We start from the raw sequence: 6,804 nt of genomic DNA on the forward strand, positions 1-6,804 counted from the left end.
ACCAGGGCAGCGTTAAGGGTCAGTGAAGCCCTGGTCAAACCCAAAAGCAGCGCCCCCTTTTTCCTAGAGCGGGTGGGCGGTGGTTGGGGGGCACCCCTAAACCTCCGGTGCCCCGGGGCATATGCGCAGTCTGCCCGTTTATAAAAGTGGGCCTGAATCTAACTGACACAAAGGGTTCCCACACTCTGCACTACAATAGGTTGGTGTGTTGCTACAGAAAATAAAATGAGTGTTTTTTATTCAAATCTTGAACGCTTAATATGAAATAAACAAATTTGTCAAAACAAAAAAGTAAATCGGTTGGTGGTCTAGGTCTTATCAAGAGACCTGCGGTAACAGCTTATTCCCCATTTGGAAAATTCACTAAAATTAGGTGTAATGGCGGAGGCCGTATTAAATAAAAATAAGTAGTTTTTTAAATGATAAATACTTACCTTATACCATTGTCTATTGGATAATAGTCAAAGCTTATACCTAAATATTGAGAACTCACAGTACCTAAAATGTGCTGTGGTCAGGGAAATTAACAGAATTCCGTCAGGGAATTCTGTTAATACACTCACGTCACTTACACTACACTACACCAATACACTACACCAGTTCAAATACCTTGGGAATTACTGGTAGAAGACTTAGGTCGGTATGAACTTACCTGTTCAAGAGGCTTCCCAGGATTTGGGATGACAATTGATTGTACCCTTTTGAAATGAGCTGGTACATATTCCAGTCTTAACATTGTATTAAATAACATGGTAAAAACTTAATTCCTTTTTGTGGAAGCTCTATAAATATTTTGCCAGTTATGAGGTTGTAACCAGGAGCCTTCTCAGAATGAAGATCGTTGACGATGATTGATTTCACCTACGATGATATTTACTTCTGCAATGAGAAGTCAAGTTGTAATGGAGACTACAAATACTCAAATATCTCTTCCTCGTTGTTTACTTCTGCATTTGATTTGAACACATCCTCAAAGTTAGAGTTTACCCTAGAGCAAAGGCTTCCCTGTGTTACATTTGGCCCAGGCAATTAGACTTTTTAAAAAAGTTAATTTAAAGCTTAGGTCGTTTCATAACTCACCAGGAAATGCAGGCTCCCCCGGTGAAACAAGACGGCGCGAAATCTGCCAACTTACCAATATGGGAGCCGTGTTCGCGACTGGAATGCTATCCACCCCCTTAGCAAAATATGATGCTATGTAATAGTAATTTTTAATTTGGGTAATTCCGTTTGATATTAGAACAGTTTGACAACGAAACTTGTGTTTCCGTGACTGGAAAACTCTCCCCCCTCCCGATCTCTGATGTCAACATGACGTAGGAACCTGCTTGGGGGGGGGGTAGTTGTCCGGGGGACAGTCTTCCGGTGACCCACTCCCCATAGTGAATAATCTTAGGCTTCGCCATAGGTTATAGAGATCGGGTACTTCTCACTGATGTACTTCTCATACCAGTGATTATTGATATTAGCCTATATAACAACCGCTTTAAATGTTAAGATGACCTATTAGAATGTTTATCAATTGGATTCCTGCTATTTTGCCAGATTCTTCTCAAAATATATCCATAAGCTTTAAGCAATCAAACTACGTAAAACAGTTACTTACAGTATCCTCCAAAAGATTAACAAGGAAATTTTGATTTTTTTTTTTCTCCGTTACCAATAATTGTACAAACACTTTAATGTACTAAATTAATTTTATATTTTTAAGCTATTCAAAATGGTTTAGACTTCTCATCATCATAACACAAACACCTAACTTAATAATTAAATTACTTAATAATTAGTAAACTTACTTACTTACTTAATAATTAGTAATTAGTAAACTTAATAATTAGTAATTGGGAATTTTTATGTTTTGAGGGTCAAAAATTAGTAAAACCCCATAACACCCTGTTCCCATAGTCTGATCATGCTGGTTCGGGAACTCATTTAAGTTTATCCTGCCCTACACCTTCAAGCCAAATTTCATCAAAACCAAACAAAATGACTTGAGATATCACGTTCACGGACACATATAGTTGTTATATAATATAACAATTTGAATGAATAGTTTTTTTGGCCTCTAACGACATCAAAATGAAAAAGTATATCAGTCCCGGGTCTAGGTCTGATCATGCCACCTACAGTGATAGTTAATTCTCTTAATACATTCGATATGCTTGATAGGGTCACATAAATATATCTTAAGACTAATATTTTCTCACTACTTAAACCAAAAATAGCAATATAGGCCTACCTTGGACAAATTGTAAATATTAATCAATTGAAACAAAAGAGTTGTTGAAATATAGTTTTATTTATAAATCACACATATTTATTTTCCAAAGCTAGCTTTTAAAATTTAGGTGTTAATTTTGTAAAGTAAAAGAATAAATTGTTAAATTAAAAATAACTATTCTTGGTCTTTGTTTCCAAGTGTTGGGTGTTGCTTGGCTCCAGAACCAGGAATATTGTCCCATTTGTTCCTAAAAGAAAATTGAAAAACTATAATAGTACAATATGGCAATGTACATTGTTGTAACAATATTTTTGGTCTGTAGACTGGCATAGATTTAAAAAATTGACAAATTGATCGGCTGTTGGCAAAATATTTTTCCTACAGTTACCTAACAATGTACATGTTCTCTCACTGATTTTAGAAAGCAAAGTGGCCAATTCGCTCATCAGTGAGACAATGTTAACATTGTCTCACTCTAATTACTTTGTCTCAATCACTCCACATTTCTGCCTTCACGACGTGAAGGCACGAAATAGTGAGCGTGTAACATGCAGACAAGGTCGTATGCGCGCAAAATACGTTGGCAGCACTGGCTGTAAATCAGCTGGTCAGCTGTTGTATCATTAAATGTAATATTAAAAGTTCACTTCTGTTTAAAAATATGTCACGTTTCTTTACCATTTATTTGTTTTATGGTAACTGTAGGAAAAATATAATGTACCTACAACTCGAGTGCAAAGTGCAATTGCCTCACTCGAGAAACCATTCCACACTCGCCTACGGCTCGTGAGTAAGTATTTCTCTCGAGAGAGTCAATTGCTCCCTTTTCTCACTAGTTGCACAAATAACTATATTAGAGAGGAAGAAACAGAATAGACACATCTCTTCTGACTGCAACACTTGAAATAATTTTCACTCTGTAAAAAACATTCATCGTCAATGTTTTATGTTCTGGAACTTAAGTGTTATATTTTTCACTATGCCAAGTCATAAACTGTACCTATACAGTAGAACCTCGCTAATTCGAAAACCTATATAATTAGAAATGTTTGTCTGTTCCCCTCAAAAAAATAATATACTGATAGTACAAAGTAGTACAAAGTAATTTTAAGCTTAATACAGCCTCTACAATTTGAATTTTGATGCCATAATTAAAACTGTTACTTCCAAAATTCGAAGTCAACCTCTACAATTCGAACTGCATTACCGTAAGACAAAACATATCTTTGTTGAAACATGAACTGACAATCCGTCCCCCAAGATGTGTTCATTAGTCTCCATTCTCTCAAACTCCACACTTAAAACTGGGACCTCCACAATTCAAATTTTATTTTTCTGACCTCTATTAATCAAACTCTCTACATTTTAAACTTCCCATAGTTCGAAATATATTTTCTTTCCTCTGAAATTCGAATAAGCTAAGTTCTACTGTACTAAAAGCCTACTCACTTACCACTACTAAGACTTACCTTGTATTTGGCTCAGACCTCTTGATTTGGCTTGTCCGAGCCAGTCTTTGATTAACTGCCTCTAACTCAGGGTCTGTCGCTTTAGCCGAAGATGCATGAGTCTAAACATAAAAATAACACAAATTTGTTAGTGATGGGTTGAATTATGATTAAGATCATAAAATCAAAAATAAATCTAAAAAAGTTGTTGGCATTAACAAATTTAGGTTAACATTTACTTTGATCCTCTATAGTCTATAGGCAGCCTACATATTTTTGAATGTGATGAGTGACTACCTGAAGAAACATTAAGAGGATAGCTTTAAGCAATCGCCTACAATTTTATTAAAATGGTAAATTAAATCTTCTCTAGCTGGAATAAACATGATTTAATTTTTCCCAAATACATGTTGGTACATACTTGTAAACCAACTATCATTAAACTATAGGAAAGCCTCGACTGTCAGATGCTTCAGCAAAAATTGATAGCGGCTCTGACCATTGCAGTGATCTCGTATTTGATTGGCTAAGCCAAAAGGGATCCAGCAAGAGACTACCGTTGACTTATCACTATTGACATTAATGCACACATGGATATGATTACAAAATAATATATTAAGTGTTCTTACCAAATAAGGTAATCTTGATTTAAAACAAAGATCAGAATTCAACACTCGTTTCTTCTTGAACCGTACTGATCAGATGTTACTTTTGATGCCTTGCATTTTGTTGAACCACCTTCAAGGAATCTGTAACAAGACAATAATAACTTATAAGTTAAACATAAGTTATCGATTTTTTTGTCGAGGCATATAAATTTTAGGTAAAATGGTGTTGGTCAAGTTCATCGGGTTAACATATATCATTTGTCTCAAAGAGGTGAAAGGTGAGTTAACTTAGTCTTAAAATTGATCAAGATAATGCTTTGACTTAATGTAACCAAACATGCATGTAGGCTAGCCATTTTTAATTCATTAACTAAGACCATAGACTAACCAACACAAGTAGACTTCTCATCCCATTGTAAATTTTGAAGCACGTTTTTCGTGTCTAGTTCATGTAAGTGACACAAAGGCGCTAGTGTCGATGAAACTTTGTTTCCGTTATTTTAGGGTTAATTTCTTGATTTGTGCTTTACTGTTTGGTTATATAACTAGGGGACAAGTTATTGTTTATGATTAGATCGTATTATTTGGTTAAATGAGGTTTTAAATGGCTGTAATAACGGGAAACAAATTGTAAACAAAACACAACCTCTACATAAACCGTACATGAACTAACAATAAAATTGTCTTCAGCTGTTCCATAAGGATGAGAAATCTACTAAGGGAGTATGTTTTATCTATGCTAAGACATAGTTGGATGAGCCACTTCAGTAACTTTGTCGTTCTACAGCCAGTTTATACTGACACCCGCAGAGCTTCCTGGATCAAACTCGCTATCGGCTTAGTCATACAATTTATTCATCCTTCATCCATCCCTTGCGATCAAACTGTTTTATGCTAACTTAGGCCTACCGACAAGTGTTCGTGCCCTATATGTTACCTGAAACAATTTAAATGTGTATAAGTTATACTTTGCCAGACTTACTCTTAATTTTAGGCCCTAGTAATTTATTTTATAAAAGAACATTTGACGAGCCACTTGCATTTCATAAAATCTGAACCACATCCGTCAGTTAGGCCTACGATTAAAACCTAAGTTGTAACTTAATAGGCCAACCGGTAAGTAAGTATTTGCCTATCTTCAAGACAGTTTGTATAAAGCACTGTCTTTATTTCCGAAAATACAATACAAAGTTTTAACAATTTCGAAGACTGTTAGAATCGGCTCCGCATTACAAGACAGCAAAAAGCAGGCAACTCCAGCAATACCTTGTTTAGGTGATGCGACCTTCATTAGGCTGAAAGTTCTAACTTACTGTTGTAATGCCTTCAAAAATGCCAATTCTAACTATGAACTATGCCTAACTGATAAATAAATAGCAAATAACAAGTTAGTGTCAGTAACTTAGTAACAGAAATCTTGCAATAATAATACTGTTGTAAGTAATGCCAATTCAAACTATGAACTATGCCTAACGCCTAAACTGATAAATAAGAAGCAAATAACAAGTTAGTGTCAGTAGTAACAGAAATCTTGCAATAATAATAAAAATACTAAAATAAATACTCAACTCTTGTCTTCTGCTGCACCGATTGATGTATCAACATCAACATCAACATCAAGCCTAAAAAAAAGTAAAGTTGATGACGTCATAACGGTGTCGGCTGCCTGACTAGAGTGCTGCCCGTGGAAAAAATTTGAACTAATTAATGACGTCATCGTCCTACTACGAGTCCTCCCCTCATTGCGACCGATATACAACTACATAGGCCTAAGTAAGTAGTTATATTTCGATGGTCGCAACTAGAGGTGTTCCTTAGTAGCTCCGGGAGCAGAGCCGCTCCAATAAATAGCTCCAGCTCCTGTTGCGGAGCTAGCCCCACAAACAGCTCCAGCTGTGGCTGCCGCTCCGGTTACTCCGATTGCCTTGCTAAATAAATAAATGCACTCTTAACTCTGACCTAGACGAATCACGGTCATGATTTGGAGTCTTAGATTACCGAATCAGAATAATAATTCACCGAGCTGGATCAGTGTTTTGGAGAGCTAAGCTACTCAGCCACTCAGCGTCGTGCTGTGTAAATGACGTCACCTTCTGGCCGCCCCGGGAGCATCGCTACTTGTGAGCTGAGAAGAGAAGGAGCGAGGAGCTGTTAAGAGAATCATCGGAGCTGCTCCAGCTCCGCTCGATAGTCGCAACGGCGCATCGCATACCTAGCAACGATTCATACCAAATCCAAATCCATATTGTCTCGTCAGAGGGATGATATCAGCTGATGCTAAACTGCAGAGCAGCGCAAGCGCACTGCGCAGGTTCACGGGGCACAGGGCACAGTTTCTTAACTGGGCTATGCTAATATCGATTGAAACTATCGATTCGATTGTTGTCAAGAGTTTTCTGATTACCTAAAAAACATTTTACAGCTGTTTTTTAAAAAAAAGTACAAAGTTAGCAGACGACAAAATAACGCCTTGCTAATGCTACTATGGTAGGCCTACTATACTATCATTGGAGTAACTAGTAAACTA

General features: G+C 36.6%; 1 long non-coding RNA gene across 2 annotated transcripts; it reads right to left on the reverse strand.

Annotated features, from left to right (window-relative positions):
* Window positions 1-2,280: 2,280 nt before the first annotated feature.
* LOC129001418 (uncharacterized) lies at window positions 2,281-5,941 on the reverse strand. Of its 2 annotated transcripts, none has more exons than XR_008491452.1 (4): window positions 5,847-5,941; window positions 4,299-4,418; window positions 3,691-3,791; window positions 2,281-2,468 (listed from the first exon to the last, which is right to left on the reverse strand). It is a non-coding gene; the product is annotated as an uncharacterized LOC129001418 (long non-coding RNA). The 2 variants fall into 2 exon arrangements; XR_008491453.1 differs by lacking the exon at window positions 5,847-5,941 and adding an exon at window positions 5,544-5,562.
* Between the last annotated feature and the right edge of the window lie 863 nt (window positions 5,942-6,804).

The sequence above is a fragment of the Macrosteles quadrilineatus genome, unplaced genomic scaffold, assembly GCF_028750875.1.
Source record: "Macrosteles quadrilineatus isolate MER2022 unplaced genomic scaffold, UCM_ALF_1.0 Scaffold_8__2_contigs__length_117827958, whole genome shotgun sequence".
NCBI classification, from domain to species: Eukaryota; Metazoa; Arthropoda; class Insecta; order Hemiptera; family Cicadellidae; genus Macrosteles; species Macrosteles quadrilineatus.